This window comes from Malania oleifera, chromosome 2 (genome assembly GCF_029873635.1).
Source record: "Malania oleifera isolate guangnan ecotype guangnan chromosome 2, ASM2987363v1, whole genome shotgun sequence".
In the NCBI taxonomy this organism is placed as follows: domain Eukaryota; kingdom Viridiplantae; phylum Streptophyta; class Magnoliopsida; order Santalales; family Ximeniaceae; genus Malania; species Malania oleifera.
The window spans coordinates 150296077-150314707 of NC_080418.1; the positions used below are offsets into that span (position 1 = coordinate 150296077).

General features: G+C 37.9%; 1 long non-coding RNA gene across 1 annotated transcript in view; it reads right to left on the reverse strand.

Annotated features, from left to right (window-relative positions):
* Positions 1-11602, reverse strand: part of LOC131149765 (uncharacterized) — a 28293-nt gene extending 16691 nt beyond the window's left edge. The window contains exon 1 of the long non-coding RNA XR_009135292.1: positions 10860-11602. This is a non-coding gene — a long non-coding RNA (uncharacterized LOC131149765). The remainder of the gene's footprint in view (positions 1-10859) is intronic.
* Positions 11603-18631: the final 7029 nt, after the last annotated feature.

Consider the following 18631-nt stretch of genomic DNA (forward strand, 5'->3'; position numbering starts at 1 on the left):
GGTTCGGAGTTTTCTGGGACTGGCGAGTTACTCTCATCGGTTAGTAGAGGGTTTCTCTAAATTGTCTGGACCTCTAACACGATTGACTAAAAAGGGGGTGAAATTTGACTGGACTGGTGATTGCGAGCAGTGCTTTCTCGAGTTGAAGCACCAGCTGGTTACTGCTCCAGTATTGACCATTCCTTCGGGGGATGGGGGTTTTGTGATCTATAGCGACGCGTCCCTGAAGGGTTTGAGATGTGCGCTTTTGCAACAGGGTAAGGTGGTAGCTTATGCTTCTCGGCAACTTAAGGAGTATGAGAAGTATTACCCTACGCATGATCTAGAATTGGCTGCTGTAGTTTATGTCCTAAAGATCTGGCGACACTACTTGTACGGTGTTTAGTGTGAGATTTTCACTGACTACAAAAGCCTCAGGTACTTTTTCATGCAGAAGGAGCTAAATATGTGACAGAAGCGGTGGCTAGAGTTGATCAAGGACTACGATTGCACAATCAGTTATCACTCGGGGAAGGCTAATGTGGTAGCGGAATCGTTGAGTCGAGTCAGAACATGCAGCAGTATCTGCAGTTGTAGCTCAACATCATGTCAGACTTGATCTAGAAAGCCTTGGCGTGGAGTTGGTGTCTAGTGATCATCAGGCTTTCATTGCTAGCTTGGTGATCCAACCGATCTTATTTGAGCATATTAAAGCCGCGCAGGCTAATGATGCAGAGTTAGCTGAGATATTGGAGAACATGCAGCAAGGTTTGGCTGTGAATTTTAACATCTCTGACAGAGATGTGTTAAGGTTTGGGACCAGGCTGTGTGTTCCAAAAGACGATGAGATCAAAATGACGATTCTGGAGGAAGCGCATCATCCTTTGTATACGATACATCCGGGTAGTACAAAGATATATTAGGATTTGCGCGAGTCCTTCTGGTGGAGTGGTATGAAGAGGGATATTGCCCGGTTCATGGAGCAGTGTCTGACGTGTCAGCAGGTGAAAACTGAACATCAGAGGCCAACAGGGCCGTTACAGCCTTTGCCTATTTGGGTGTGGAAATGGGAGCACATTTCCATGGACTTTGTTACCGGATTACCGCTAGCGCTTCACGGGCAGAATGCTATTTGGGTAATCGTGGACAGATTTACGAAATCTGCTCACTTTGTACCGACGAAGGTTAGCTACCCTTTGAGTAGGCTAGCGGACCTGTATATGCATGAGATAGTGAGAATGCACGGAGTACCAGTGTCCATTGTTTCAGATTAGGAATCAAGGTTTACTTCTCGATTCTGGAAGAGCTTGCAGGAAGCATTGGGGACGAAGCTTACTTTCAGTACAGCGTTCCACCCCCAGACTGATGGACAATTGGAGAGGACGATACGATCTTGGAGGATATGTTACGGGCTTATGTATTAGACTTCGGTGGTAGTTGGATCCAGTTTCTGCCATTAGTGGAGTTTGCCTATAACAATAGCTTCCAGGCTAGTATGGGGATGGCACTATTCGAGGCTTTGTATGGTAGGAGGTGTCGATCTCCTTTGTATTGGGATGAGGTCGGTGAACGTCAGGTTTTAGGACCTGAACTCATGCAGCAGGCGTCTGAGAAGGTAGGTTTGATCCGGGAAAGGATTAGATCGGCTCAGAGTAGGCAGAAGAGTTACGCGGATGTTTGCTGCCATAAGTTGGAGTTCGAGGTAGGAGGTAAGGTATTCCTTAGAATCACTCCGATAAAGGGAGTGATGAGATTCAAGAGGAAGGGCAAGTTGAGCCCGAGGTACATCGGACCATTCAAGGTTATTAAGCGAGTGGATCTGATAGCCTACAGAGTTGCACTACCCCCAGCACTCTCGAGGGTCCACGATGTGCTTCACGTATCCATGTTGAGAAGGTACGTATTGGATCCATCACATGTTATTAGTTATGATGAGTTGGAAATTGAGGATACTTTAGAGTATGAGGAAATACCTGTTCAGGTTCTAAACCGTAAAGTTCAGAAGCTTCGTACCAAAGATATACCGTTAGTGAAGGTATTGTGGCGAAAGCACGAGGTTGAGGAAGCTTTGGGAACTGGAACGGAAATACGCCGAAAGTATCTGCAGTTGTTCTGAGTAGTAGTTGGATAGCAGGGTGGTATGAGTATGTATGTATGTATGTATTACTCTGTTATCGTATTAGTATTGGGTGGTTAGTCTCTGGGAGAGTCCTGTTGTATTGAAGCTCCTGAGGCCACGTATGTATGCAACCACGGTATTCCTCTGCCATAAATGAGGGAATGTATGTATGTATTGTAACAGGACTGCGTATAAATGGCTGCCGTTTTCTTTAGAGTATGTATGTATGTATCATGACGGGGCTGTGCATAAATGGCCGCCCTTTTCTTTAGAGTATGTATGTATCGTAACGGGGCTGCGTATAAGTGGCCGCCGGTTCTCTGAGGTTCACCTCAGAGAGTGTATGTATGTAGTAGTATGAATGTGTTCATAATAAGAGATTGCAAATTTCAAGGACGAAATTTTTGTGAGGGGAGGTTGTAAGAACCCGAACCGTGGTATGTGGATTTAATATTTGAAAGAATGGTAAAGTGGTAATTTGGGCAAGCTTCGTCGACGAAGCCAGAGTTCGTCAACGAAGTCCCTTCTGTTCTCGGCGACGAAATTCAGTATCTCGTCAACGAGGAGATCCCAAGAGATTTTGGAAAAAATCTAGAACCTCGACTCGTCGACGAGGCCACCATCTCATCGACAAAGGTAATGGCGGACTCGTTGACGAGGACGCCAATTTGTCGATGAATTCACCCGAGTCAAAGGGCTATAAATATCCAAAAGGGTTGCTTCCAAGCTAAGTTAGCTTGATTTTCTCTCTCTAGAACTTGAAGCTCTCTCTCTCTCTATTAATTTTTTCGCCGTTCGTCACCTGATTCGTAAATTGGACGTTACTGCGAGGATCAGGGAAGGATTCTCTACGTTTCTAGCCAATCGAAATTTCGTTTCGAGCGATTTCAAGTTTCAGGCTAAAATCGAGGTAAGACTCAGTTTTCGTTTCTGATTCAGAATATGTGTAGTAGTACGAATTGTAAGCATGTATTGTACTGTGGTTTGTAGGTTTTGGGGTCTCAGTTCGTAGTTTTGGGGACCATAGAGTTTGTAATTGGAATTTGGGTTGAGATAAGGGAATTCAGTTTATATCAGTTTATTTTCGAAATCGGGATCGGTAAGCTTATAGGCTATGATCGTATGTATGTTTTGGTAACTTATTTGGGAAAATCTATCGAGTATAATACAGAATTTTCAAGTTACAATTTTCGAGAAAATTTGGGGATTTCGAGTATCATCTCTACTTTGTTTGGAAAACTGTTTGTTTTATTTAAACTTTATTATTGAGATGACTTCTATCCATATTTGTATAAATTGTATACCTGAATTAGAAAACGATATGATTTGCCGTAAACCAAATAAGTGTGGTATGTATGGTTGTATGTAATTGTTCCAGGTTTTTGTAAAACAGCTATGTGGCGGCTAATTATTGTACGCTAATATGTATAGGAGTGTGAGTTCCAAAATGATTCCAGGTTTTGTGAAATTGGCTAGTGGCGGCTAATTACCGTACGCCGAAACAGCTATGTGGCGGCTAATTACCGTACACTGCGCCATGCACCGGTGTGAAAACCGTGGGCGAGAGTGTTCGGCTCTATATCCAAGGGTGTGAAATATCACTACGTATCCCGATTGGTCACCGAGGGGTGTAAGCTACACTGTATTGGCAATGTAATCACTGTGAAGTTTCGGGTTTCATGGAGTAGTTGCGTGTTGGCAATGTAATCGCTGTGAAACTTCAAATTCATGGAGTAGTTACGTTCTAGTGCAACCTATATCGTATTGGCAATGTAATCACTGTGAAGCTTCGGATTTCATAGCGTAGTTGCGTATTAGTGTGACGACACAGACCGTATGTTTTGGGTATCATATGTACTGGAATGAATTTGTGAAAATACTGGAACTGTATGGAAATGTTTCGAACTGTATCTTATTGTATAGTGTTATGTTTTGCGTAAAATAACACTGGTATGCCACACACTGATATAACATGTTTTCTTCCTTACTGAGAGGTGTCTCACCTCGAATGTACGTACAATGTTTTCAGGTCCATCAGGTAGCCGTGTTTAGCATCCTAGCAATCAAAGGCGGGGGTGTCATTAGCTGCTGTTAGTACCTGACTAGGTATGAGATTTTGTAACCGAGTTGTCGTGATGGTTTTTGTAGACACCCGAAGTATGTACGGTATTTATGGGATTGTATACCTTAATATTGTATGGGTTTGTGTGTCCTAACTTTGTACAGACTCTGGTATGGTATGTTATATAGAGAGATGAAGTATTTTCCGTTGCGTAACAGATGAATATGGATGTATATGTGTATGTGTATAGGGCATCCGTGTACCCCAGGAGGTCGGACCCTCTTATTGTATTGTATCATGTATGTTTAAATTGATACAGAGACAGGTTAGGTTACTAAATTCACACCTGGGACCCATCTACGAGTTCGGGGCGTGACATAATCCTTTGTGGGATGTTTTTGGGGATATGGTGATTCAACCAATACCCAATACATAGTAATCTATATTTTTTTCTTCTATACAGATTTTATACAAATAGGTAGATATTTTTTTCGTCAAAGAAGTTTTAGCAAGAATTCTACTTTTTTTTTTTAATTATTATTACTATATGAACATAGACTTTTCTTATTGATTCTTATTGAATTCATATAATATATATGTATAGAAATAAATAAACATATTAAATTATAATAATATTAGTATTAAAATAATTAAACTTATATAGTATAAAATATGTATGTAAGTCTATAATAAGTATATAGCCAGTTTGTCCGAATATACCAAGGTTTCAAACAAAAAGGAAATAAGATCTTTATTTGAATACCATCTTTTAACCAATTTTTCATAAATTCTATTTTAAATAATTGAACACCACTCTAGGTACATTCAGCATGTATCTCTCTATTCCATTTTTTTAAATCCTCGAATTATTCAAGAAATTGAAATAATAGCATACAACCAATATTTTAGCTATTATCAATGAAGGTAATAGAACATATTTTCTAAGAACTAATTGGAGTACTAACATGAAACCTGTTATTACTTGAGCAAATAGAATGGTATCCCAAGCTTCTACTATTTCTATTTGTGCTTTCTCTTCTCTTTTGTCATTTTTTTTTCCCCTTTCTTTTGTCTCTTCTTCCATATAATCAAGAATTTTGAATTTTACATCTTTCCACATCCAATTTCTAAAAATTAGTTTCATTAGTCTGGAGATTTCAAAAGAAAAAAAAAGTTACCTATTTTGTTTTTGTCCAAAAAGTGGGGAATACGTTTGCTCGAAATAGTTCCCAAATGACTATTTTATGCCTTTGAGCACGCATGGAACCCTTGATTATGTCCCAACGAAAATTCGATTGTTGCGAGTAACATATCAAAGACACTTTGTCCATTTGATCAAGATCATTAGTATCTTTGGTAAAAGTATAGGTATTTAGCTAGTTATCAATAAAAATCACTACACGTTTGCCTTTTCTTGAGTGGATCTCATGATCCTCCACGGCCATGTTTTCTTCATTTTCCCCCTCTTGTTCCAACTTGTCGATTAAGTAGTATAACCATCGAAGGACATTTTAATTGATTTTTTTACTCCGATATATTTTTTTAATTGTTTTTTGGTTATTGGGATCAACAGAATTGCATCAAATAGAAATTTTAAAAAAAAAAAAATCAACCTTCTAAAACAATTCTTCCTTGTTTTGAAAATAAAGAAAGTATTTTCAAATTGAAACTCAATGTCGATTCTTCAGCAAACTCTTATTAGTGCTTCCATTGTTAAAATTCCCATTTTCCCTTTGCAATATACCTTCTAGGGTCGCTAGGAAATTGAAGAAGATTATGAGAGTTTTCTTGTGGTCAAGTTTTGAGGATGATAACAAATAGATCACCTAGTTAGTGGGGAAATTGTTTAGAGGCCTAAATCTGAGGGGCGTCTAGGGCTTCGAAATGTGGTTTTTAAGGACATATCCTTAATTGGAAAATGGTTTCCCATTAGAATTTAATTCCTTATGGGATCAGACAATTAAGAGTAAATTTGGAATGCATAGTAATGAGTGGGAGTTCAAAAGAAGGGGCAATGGTACACAAGTGAACCCACGAAAGTTTGTTACCACGTAGCTTGCCTTTTCTTTCCTCTTAGACATTTCAAAGTGGAAATAGGGATAAAATTTGGTCCTGGGGGATATTTGGGTTGGCAAAACTTTGTTGGGACCATTGATGCCACGCTCATCTAGACTTCCTTCTGCTCTTAATGCACCGATTTTAGCTTCCTATAGTTTAGGGGCCTCCTTTTCTAGGGATTCTCTTTTTTTAGAAGCCTGAATGAAGAAGTTGATGAGTAACTTGTTTATTGGGTGTGTTGAATTCATTTTTTTCCAAATTCAAGGGAGGGTTACAAGATTTTGGATTGGGAAGCTTTGGGTCTTTCTCTTCAAAATCTTTCTTTTCTAACCTTAACAAAACCACAAATCCTAGCCCCTTCTGATTAAACAAATTTGCAAGGAAAGCAAAAGTTCCATTTAAAATCCAAGTTTTCACTTCAACTCTAACTCTCAAGAATCAAGATCAATATGAAAGATGCATTACAAATTTGGAGGCCTTATAAAGCCCTAAGTCCAAATGTTTGCATGCTAAGTCACAAGGCAAATGAGACCACTAACCATGTTTTCCTTTATTGCCAAGTAGCAAGGGATATGTGGAATAATTTGTTTCGTGTTTTAGCGAGGGTCGAATGGCTCCCAAAACTATTCATGATCTTCTAGAAATATGCCTATACCATTCTGTGGTTGCTTCTTCTTGAAAGGAATGCTAGCATTTTCAAAGATCACCAAACTTCTCCAAACTTGCTTTGGGAGAAATTTACCTTTTATGCAGCTTTTTTTGGGCACATTCTTTTGGTGTTTGGGGGCGTTTTCAGCTGTCCAATATCCAAATGGATTAGAAGGCAACTCTAATGTAATTTTGTTTGCTTTTTAGCCTTCTTTTTTGGAAGATTTCTTACCCTCCTTCCATAATAATTATTTCTTCTCATTAATGAAATTTCTTGTTGAATATATATATATATATATATATGCTTTTCATTTTTGTAGGCCCATCTCCCGCCCTTCTTAGCCTAGTTATTATGACCATTCATGTTGGGCTCACTCAACTCCCTCAACTTATTTTTTGTGCAGCCCAGACTTGTAGCCATCCTAATTGGACCAAGAATAAAAGGGATCAAATCTCCTCTAATTGAGATTCACTTGTATCCTCTCTTGCAAAAATCCTTCCTAGGGGTGTGATTCAAGCCTACCTACGAGCTTCTCAGGCTCAACTCGTAATGTAACTCAACTCGAGCTCGAGTTACTCAAGTAGCTTAACCAATCAAGTTCTGGCAACATGCTTAACACATGCAAGTCAAACGAAATGTGGTGTTTCCAATGGCAGATGAGTGAGTAACACATAAGAACCGACCCTTGGGAAGGGAACAACAACTAGAAACAGCTGCTAATACCCCGTGTAGGCTAAGGAGTGAAAGGAGGAACTTACATCTAATTAGCTGGTCAATGAAGCAGTTCTTACCAAAGCAATGATCGATAGTTGGTCCAAGAGGATGATTAGCCACATTAGGTGAGACACAGCCTAGACTACTAGCGGCCAGCAATTGGGAATTTTCCTCAAGTTTTGTATTTTGTAATTTCATTATTTTTATATCACATAACTACATAAGTCATATAATATATACCTTGTAGTTTATACATATATTTGATATTATATATTATATTATTTTAATATTAGTTTATAATCTAATCAATCTTGATCAAGTTGAGCTCAATTTTAAGAACTTACAGTGGAGTCAAGCTCAAGTTCAAAATTTTGTGATCTATCGAGTTCAAGTAGAGTTTCAAGTTTAACATTTTTAAGTTGAGTTCAAGTATCTTACTATGTCAACTCGACTCGAATTGACTTGAATACACCCCTAATCCTTCCCTTCAAATCCAAATTAATTCCTTGATTTCTCCTCTACAATCTCACCACTCCATTGCAACAGCCAATTTGGTAGGCATAGTGCCCTTGCTTGAAACCCTCCTTCGCCGAAGGTTGACAATGAATGTCAACATAAGATAGATGCTAAAAGACTGTCCCTGACTTCTCAAAGTTTCCAATATTTCTCAAGCCATAATCTCACACTCACCAGAAGAAACCCAACCCATGATTGCTCTTCACCTCCTCTCCCCTACCAATCAATACATCTCTCAGAACTTCCTAAAAATTCCACCATCCTTTGGCTTCTCTTCCTCCTAGTATTCTAACAGAAAAATCCATTCCTCTTTCCTTCACTATTCCCACACACAATAAACAATCCCTATTGGAGAATAGAAATTTCACACTGAAAAAATCCTCTTTCACCTTAACAATTTACCCTTAAACCCTTGTCTAATTGACAATGTCCAAACTAGAAATTATCCATTATGTATAGTAACCATCAAAACTCCTTTAAAATAGGTAAGAAGTGTGTGAACAAACCCATATTTCAACAAATTCAAATTAAAAAAATTTCTTTTAGCTTTAAAACAATTGTGAAGACCCATATTAACTTAATTAACAACAAGCCTTAAGTCCCACTAGGTGGGGTATGCTACAAGAATCTTATCCTTTTTCGGCAATTCACTTGACTGAGGGCAGTCTCCTCCGCTAGATTCAAAGCTATTAAGTCCTTCGGCACTATCTCATTTCCAGGTGATTTTAGTTTCCTGTGCTAACTTCTTAGCCCTCTCCTATCTAGAAGGACCTAATCCATTCCACTCTTGTCTATTTTTCACCGCATCCATGCAGAATAAGTGCAACGCATCACTTGGAGGGTATACCCTAGTGAATATTTGGTAAAGATTCATGTTATAAAGATTTGACAAGATTTACACTGGCTGCCAACTACATAATGTAACCCTACTCCTTTATCCGAGCTAAGGACCAACTATGTGTAAAAAGATTTAGGACAAAATGTACTACACAAACGGAGTGCAAGTGCCTACCATTTTTTATTACTAAAAAAGGTTAACTGAATGATGCAAATTGTTTAAACAAAATTAGTGAAGATGAGATTATGATTTTTACCTAAGTTGTGCATGCTATTACTTGTGCACAAAAAATTAAAATAAAATGCAAGTTGTTCTTGGAAAAATGAAGTTGTTAAATGCAAAGGTTTATCCTAAAATCAAAGAAACTCTTGAAACATTCCCAACCTTGGCACCACAACCCAGAACATTCCTAAATATATTTGATTTATCTTGAGAAACACTGGAATTCCCATCCAAGTGCTCTAGCCTCTTGCATCTTACTTTCTCTTGAAGAAAACTACCAAAACCAAATCCACAACGTTTCAATTAACCAGATTAATAAAAAATAGTGATTGCCAAAATCAATGATGTTTTCTTGTTCATTTCTCTCACTTCGCCTCTCATATCGCCTCTAGCTTGCTAGGTGTCCTAATTTAACAAACCAATCATAACTTACCCATACAAAATTATGGATTAATTGTTAACTATCTTATCTTTGCACCATTGCAAAAAGTCAAAATGGCAATTTTGTACATCAAGGGTTGGTTGTAGAGGCACGTGGTAGGGCTCTCTACCAATCCCGGTCCCAGGAATGTTCTAAAGAGTCTTGGCTTTGTTGGCTCAAATCAAGGTTTGTTAAGGGGAGTCCTAACCAATTAGCCTTTTCTTAGGCTGCTTAAGCATCATTCCCATTTCCACCTCGCAAGTCACGACATATTTAATCAAGCAATACTAACATATTTCAATTTTATATTGCGCTCATGGTTTATCCACGATGCTAATCAAGCATAAACATGCAAGGATAGAACTATAGAAATATGCTTCAAAGCACTAAAGAAGGCTCCCATCCGCTAGGATCAGCAAAGCACTAGTGTGCAATTACAAGGAAGCACGCATATGAGGCGTACAAGTCATAAGTGTAAATGCACCACTATGACAAAAAGATGGCAGCGTTTACTGCATATTGATTTAGTTCTACCTATCCTTATTACTATTTCTATGAGATGAATTGTTTGCACAGGTGTGCTTTAATATCCTAAATCTCCACTTGGTTTGAGTCACAATGCTAGGTGGGTCTGCATATCATATTAACATTCGAGGAATTAAGCATTTAGGAACAGATTTTTAAATTCTTCATGGATGTTTGGCTAAGCGGTTATTAAAGTTTTTGGAGGTTGCAGTTAGTATTATCACTGTTTAAGCGTTTTGTAATCCTTAGCAGTTAGCAGGCACTAAAATGTTTTTTTTTGTGTTTGGTAATGGTTTAACTGTGGCAGAAAAGTTAATAAAATCCCAAAAATCAGCTATTGGAAAAAGCACCAAATTGCAACTTCCTTCAACCACTACAGCAACTACCAATACAATCTCTAGCACGCAACAGCAATACCGAACTGGCCCTTTGTTTAATAAGATATTTTAGGCAAGCATGTGAACAGGCTGTAATGCATTTAATACATGGTCAAGCTTTTAACATGGGCGAGAAAGCCTCCATTAGTCATGGCAGCATTTCGACAAACACCTCGTCAGCCTCTATCTCACGCCGAAACCTAGTGCAATAAAGCGCGTGATGCTTTTATCTCCGTATTCCTTTTAACTTCTATCCGCAGCCCCTTTTACACTTCATTTTGTTTTATTTTTTCAAGGAACTAATGCCTTTGCAATATAAAAATCTCCATGCTATTCATAGAAGCACCGAATTCGACAAAATTATTAAAGGGAAACGTACCTCCTATTCATGTGCTCATCAATGGCGGAGCTATTGGCTTCTAGATTCTGCATCATTTTTGGGTCTCGGAGTCTTTCTCTGCTATTTCAGATTTCTGTCGCCCCGAATTAGTTCAGCGGAAGCAATTTCCCGGTAACATAAACCAGACCCATTTCTCCAATCTCAGTTTCCAACACACCCACTTCAGAAATTTCCTTTTGAAAGTATTGAACCAGCTTCGCTTTCAGTGGATCTGAGTTGTTTTGATTTTTATCACCAATTCCTCGAAGAGAAAAAATTTGGGTTTCTGGTTTTGCTGCAAAGCAAGTCCGTGCGTGGAATGTATGTAGAGACGTCTCGGATTCACGGAGATTGCCATTCTCAGCTGCTGCAGCACCACCGGCAAAAATAAAAATCAGTGTCGTGGTTTAGAATGCGTTCAAGGAGACGAGAGAAGATGGAGCTTCGGCGCTTGAGCGTCGGGGGTCCCCGCCGTAGTTTCCCTGAGAGGCAGAGGCCGGCCCCTACACGCTGTACCATCATCACCATGCATTTTGACACAATATTCAATCTTCGATCTTCCCACCTCCGTGACAAAGAAAACTTTTCAATTTTCCAATTCCCCATCTTCGCTCTTCCCGCCTTCATAGGTCAATTTCAACTTTGAATTTTCTCGCATGCCCAAGGTCATTTCTGGGCACTCTCGAGTTCCCACGGCACTATGTTTAGACAAAATAATTTAAAAATGGAAATAAATTTATGCAAAAAAATAAGAGTCATAAGTGATACTTGTTTCTTCTTCAAGTTTTTTCTTTAAATTTAGGTATAATCTTTTACTGAGTATTTAATTTATTAAATTACATATGGTTTATATTTTTTATTTTAGAAAATAATACCGGCATTTCATGAACTGCAGGTGAAATTATTTAGATTGGAAAATGTCTCAAAATTTTAGTGTCATAGGTCAAACACTATTTCAAACACAAGGTTTACGTGGGAAATAGTAAAGTAACTTAATTCATCTAATTACACTTGCAAAAGCAACTTTTAAAACGGTGATACAAAAACTCCATCTATTTTCTCATGGCAAGGATCCACTTCTCTGCATCTTTGCTTTTAATTCCTTCTTAGTAAGTCTTGGGGTCAGCATCTATAATTTTTTCAACAACTGTGAAAGCAGAGGCAACCAAGTCTGTGTATCCATATCTCTGGGGAGCTTTCAAAGTCCTTCTTTGTATGTCTCTTGCTAGCTTGTATGAATCAGTTCCTTCTTCTTGTTGCAGCTAAGTTTCTGTACTCGGAGCCTCCTGTAAGTGATTTGAAACTGCTTCTGTCTCCAGTTCTTCTTGCTAACCAATGATGTGCCTTTGGACTTCATGTTGTCCAGCTTCAAGCTCCACCTCAAACTGAGATGCATCACTATTTGAGCTATCTTGTTCAATAGCGTCCATGAACTTTTGTCTAGCCATTTCACCCTCATTGAAGACCACATCCCTGCTTATAATACACTTTTGTTTACCAGGAGCTTCTACCCACAATTTGTAGCCTTTGACTCCTCTAGGGTAACCCACAAAGATACATTTAATAGCTCTAGGTTCAAGCTTGTCAGTTTTAACATAAGCATAAGCAACACAACCTGTAGAGACCGGAAAATTATAATTATTAAATAATAGAGAAAAGGGAAAAATTTTAAGAAAGGACAAAGCAAGGTTCGTCGACGAATGCCTTGGTTTCGTCGACGAACTTTTGGCGGGATTCATAGACAAAGTTTAGTGTTTTGTCGATGAAGATATACCAAGAGGGGGTGATTTAGACCCATTGGTTCATCGACAAGTTCTTTACCTTCGTCGACGAACTCTCTTCTTTGGCTCATCGATAAGTACACGTGGCTCGTTGACGAAGCCACATGTCAAGCCACCTATAAATACGTGGAAATCGGGTTTTCAGCGAAGGATTCAATATCTCTCTCATTTTCTCTCTCTATAAATGGATTCTTTGACTTCTTTTTAAGATTCCAACCCCATTTCTCCCCGGTTCGACAATTAGAAGCTACCACGATGATCCTGGGGAGATTCTTTACAACTTAGTTAGAGCAGAATTTTGGTTTGAGGAATTTGGACACCATCCCAAAATCAAGGTAAGTAGGTATTTTAGGATTTTCATAGTTATCAGATCTTTCTAAACCCATGTTTTGTATTAGGTGTTGATATACTGGTGTTTGGGATGATTAAACTAGGGTGTTGTGATTTCAGAGTTTTGATTTCCAAACACCGCAGGCATGGGTTAAGGATCCCAGCGGGTGTTGTCTCAAGAACCCAGGTAAAATAATAAATAGTTTATAGTTTAAAAATGTGAGTATGATAATTATTCTGGATATTCAGTTGTTTGACAGGGGGATATATATATATATATATATATATATATATATATGTGTGTGTGTGTGTGTGTGTGTATGTATATGTGTGTGTGTGTGTGTGTGTAATTTCAGGGCGTTGAAATTACAAATGCTACAAACGTGAAACAGGGAAATAATAAACAGTTCTCAGAAAGTCAGGTAAGGAAATTATGCTATACTAGTAAATTCATAAATTTTATCAATAAATTATAGTATTTGATTATGAGATACAGAGTATAAATTATACAATTATACAAATTTCAGTATATGAGTTATATTTAATTGTATGGCTTTAGTCAGTATTTGTTCAATATAGTATTTATACAATTTTCAGAATATTCTAATCTACAGTATTTATGTGTAGAAATATGTTTTACCAGATTTATAGAATTATGATTTACAGTATATACACAGACAAATATTTTACAGTAATCACAGATTATCATGATTCCTAGAATTACAAAATTATAACACTCAGATATTACAGATCATAAATTATAGATATTTTAGCTCAGATAATATAGTTTATTTAAATCAGTTTTACAATGTTATGGTTATACAGAATCATGATGAAACGGTAAGATATATATATATATATAGAGAGAGAGATTAGTATTATACAGTATCAGACCCTGATAAATTATATCAGTATTAGAGCACGGTACTGTAGCTATTTCATATCAGAGTGCAACCATATGTCTCAGATAGAGTATGGAATAGTTGATTGTGCCATAAGTAGTGTAGAGTGCTCTCTGGCGTTTAGACTAGGTGGAGCGGGCCTTTCGTGCTGCATACATGTTTATGCATATAGTTAGACTACCACTGGTAGGCCAACTAATGTTTAGTCCCGCCTACGGACCGCACAACCAGTCATATGGGGTAAATCATGACATATAGTTTTTCAAGGAAGCTTTCACAGTTATTTATATGTATACAGATTTACAGAATAACAACAGTTATATTATAATACTAGAAGTGTGAATAAATAGAAAGCTCAGATTTACTGTTGTATTTTAAGTCATATAGGTGTGAATTATACAGTATATTATTTTACATGTTATCTCAGTTTCAGTTATTTATCAGTATATTATTCATGTAAATTCAGTTGCCACACACTAATAATAGCATAATCCGTCTTACTGAGAGTTGTCTCATCCCAATAATTTAACATATTTCAGGTGATCCAATTAGACAAGCATATCAGGCTCGGAGGTAGAGGAGATAATTATACTGCCTTGTTAGAAGGGTAAGTGATTTTTGAGAGATGTATTTATTAGTAGTTTATAGGGGATCTGATGGAGGATTTTTGGGTAGATATGTATGTATTAATGTTTGAGAAATTACTGAATTCTGGTATTGTAAATGTGGGTGTATAATTTTATGTTTTCCGCTGCATAGGAATGCTATCTTGTGAATAGGAGTTTCCTCAGTGCCCACATGGGGCCTAAGATGTTATATTAGATAATACAGGGGTATCAGAGTAATTTTAATTATTTATAAAAAAAAATGGTATGAATTTTTTGGTCTTTACAATTTGGTATCAGAGCTTAGGTTTTTAAGTTCTGTAGACTCTAAATATGGCGGAAAACAATACCAGAATATAGGAATGGATTTTGGAGAAAGATAGAAATTTGGACAGAATAGAATTTAAGTGAGATAATGTTGGGAGTTAGGATGAGAATTTAGGGTTTTGTTTTGCAGTCTAGAAGTAAGAACTTCTGGGTGGTTTTTGTGATTTTCCTAGGGTGACAATTTCAAAAAAACCATGATAAACTATCGTCAGTTTCTATTTCCATATGGTAGGACCAGACCTTAAATTAGTTATACGAGGTATGAGGGTATCTTAGTTAGATTAATGTAAGAATAGCATTGTGAGGTTCAGGATTCTCAAAATAATTTGATAATATTGCAGGATGGATCCTAGAGGTAGTAGTGCTCACGCAAACGGCGATGATGGTGTAGGGCTTTCTAGCATGGGCAGCGGGGATTCAAATGCTGTTTTGCGTAGCGTAGCTTAGCAAGTTATGACTGAGATTGCATAAAACTCCAGGGAGCAGGGAGGCCCATCTGTAGTTCAAGGGTGTACAATAGAAAAGTTTGTGAAGGTGAATCCTCCAGCATTTTGAGGAGGAGCTAACCTCGCAGTTACAGAGAACTGCATGCAAGAGATTAAGAAAATATTGATAGTACTCCACTACACCGATGAGCAAAGGGTCCTCTATGCTACGTACAAGTTGACAGGCGAAGCCGAGAGATGGTGGACGACTACAAGAATATTGGAGGAGTAGAGGCCCATACCAGTGGCTATGACTTGGAGCCAGTTCAGGGAGGTATTCTTTGACAGATATTTTCTTACCACTGTCAGAGAGGCTAAGGCAGTGGAGTTTCTGAATTTGTCCTAGGGAAACCTTATAATTCAACAGTATGTAGCGAAGTTCATTGAGTTGTCACGTTTCGCCCCCTATGTCGTTCTAGATGAAATTAAGAAGGCAAGGATGTTAGAGAGGGGCTTGAGGCAAGAAATATATAAACAAGTGGCAGTCCTGAAGATGCAGGATTTCTATGAGCTAGTTGGTAGAGCCACGGTAGTAGAGGAGAGCAAACAGAAAGATGTGGGAGTACCAAGCCAAAGGAAGAGGCCCACGTCTCCAGGTTTTCAGGCGAGTTCTAGTTGAGGCTCATGGAGAGGAGATCAGTACAGAGGAGGCCAGAGGCAGATGATGGGACATAGTGGTTCTTAGGGTGGGCAGACTTATCTTATCTACCATAGATGTGGCCGGAGGCATTCTAGAGAATGTAGAGTGGGAGAGAATGTCTGCTATTGGTGTGGAAGATTCGGTCATATGACACGATCATGTTGGGGACTTCCGATCCACGCACTAGCTCATAGACCGTTTTGGGGTGGTTATCAAGCGCCCCATAGAGGCCAATAGAGGAATGCAGCTCCGACGAGGGTTTATGCACTGACGCCGGGATATGCCGAGGTTGCCGGAGATGTTGTTACATGTACACTTACTGCTTTACCATATAAATTTGTTGTTTTGTTTGACTTAGGTGCACCCATTCCTTAGTATCATTGGGATATGTTAAAATATATGGGGTAGAGGCGCAGTTGTTAGATGTTGAATTGTCAGTAGTCACACCGACTAGATCAAAAGTGAAGTGTAGGAGAGTACTTAAAAACTATCCAATAGGTATTCAGGAAAAAGTGTTACCAGCCGATCTCGTGGTGTTAGACATGCAGGAGTTTGATGTGATATTGGGTATGGACTGGCTGGTAGCTAATTATGCTACCATTGACTGCCATAAAAAAGAAGTGATCTTCAGACCTCCAGGTAAGCAAGAATTTAGATTCGTGGGATCACGTGTGCATGCCTCACCACAATTAGTATCGGCTATTCAGGCTAGGAGGCTGCTTCAGGGTGGTTGTCAGGGGCATGTGGTGTATATAAAGGAGATGCCAAAAGAAGAATTGAAACATACTGATATTCCAATAGTTAGGGAATTTCTAGATGTTTTTCTAGAGGAGTTACCTGGTTTACCACCAGACCAGGAGATTGAATTTGTTGTGGATTTACTACCAAGGTTGGCACCAATATCTAAAGCACCCTATAGAATGACTCCAACTGAACTAAAAGAATTGAAAGACCAGTTGTGGGAGTTATTGGATAAAAGGTTTATTAGACCTAGCGTGTCACCTTAGGAAGCATCAGTCCTATTTGTAAAGAAGAAAGATGAGACTATGAGAATGTGCATTGATTATAGAGAAATAAATAAAGTAACAGTTAAGAATAAATATCCTCTTCTCAAAATTAATGATTTATTTGATCAGCTCCAGGGGACTCAGGTCTACACCAAGATTGACCTTTGGTTGGGATATCACTAGGTGAAAGTTAAAGCGGAGGACGTCTCCAAGATAGCCTTCTAAACCAGATATGGGCACTACGAGTTCTTGGTAATGCCATTCGGATTGACCAATGCATCGGCAGTGTTTATGGACTTAATGAATCGAGTGTTCTATCAGTACTTAGACCAATTTGTTGTGGTATTTATTGATGATATATTGGTTTACTCGAAGAGTTTTGAGGAACACGAGAATCATATGAGGTTGGTTTTTTAGGTATTGAGTGAAAATAAATTGTTCGCTAAATTTAAGAAATGTGAATTCTGGTTGAGGCAGGTTACTTTTCTTGGGCATGTAATTTCAGGGGACGACATATCAATAAACCTGAGCAAGATAGAAGCAGTGGTGAGTTGGGTGAGACCGGGGAACGTTTAGGAGGTCAAAAGTTTTCTAAGTCTGGCAGGATACTACAGACGTTTTGTGGATGAATTTTCCAGATTATCGGGTCCACTGACACGACTCACGAGAAAAAATGTGAGATTTGAATGGACTATTATGAAAATATTGTAATAACTAAACTGTAATAGTTGTAATAACTGATCTGTATTATCTGAACTGTATAAACTGTATATCATAGTGTTATGGCTTTAACATTTTGGAAATCATGGTAATCTGTGAATGCTATATAATATTTGTCTGTAAAATATCTATCTGTATAATATCTATCTGTAAAATATCTGATAAAACATATTTCTGGATAAATTCTGTAAATCATAATAATCTAAAAATTGTAGGATTTCTGGACTGATCTAATAATGTTTCATGTCACACAATTAATTAAATTAATATTCCATATTCTGAAAACTATATCTTCTAATATACAAATAATTTGCATACTCGATAATAATATGGAAAACATATAATTTATTGATAAATATTCTAAAATTCCTAGCTTAACATATTTCCCTTACCGTAGCTAACTGAACTTGTCAACTAATTCTAACTCAAACCCACGACGTTCATAATTCCATATTCCTAAAATTACATATATATATATATATATATATATATATATATTTGTCAATCAATTGAATTCCCAAAAAAAATTTCACTCATATTCCCTAAATTATAAACTATTCATAATATTACCTGGGTTCCTAGGAACACCCTCTAGGTTTCCTAACTTGCCTGCCGTAAAAGCCCCAAAACCCTAAATTCACAACACCCGCATAAATCATCCCAAACACTAGTATAACAACATCTAATACACAATCTGGGTTCAAAAAAGCCTACTAATCAAATAAACCTTAAATAACCTACATACCCTGATTTTGGGTTGGTTCCCAAACTTCTCAAATCGAAATTCTGCTCTGACTAAGTTGTAGAGAATCTCCCCAGGATCATCGTGGTAGCTTCTGATTGTCGAACCGGAGAGAAACGGGGCTGGATGTGTAGAGAGAAGTCAAAGAAAACCGAGGGTAGAGAGAGAAATTAAGAGAGAGGAAGATTTTTCTCGTTGAATCCCAATTTCTACGTATTTATAGGTGATCTGAC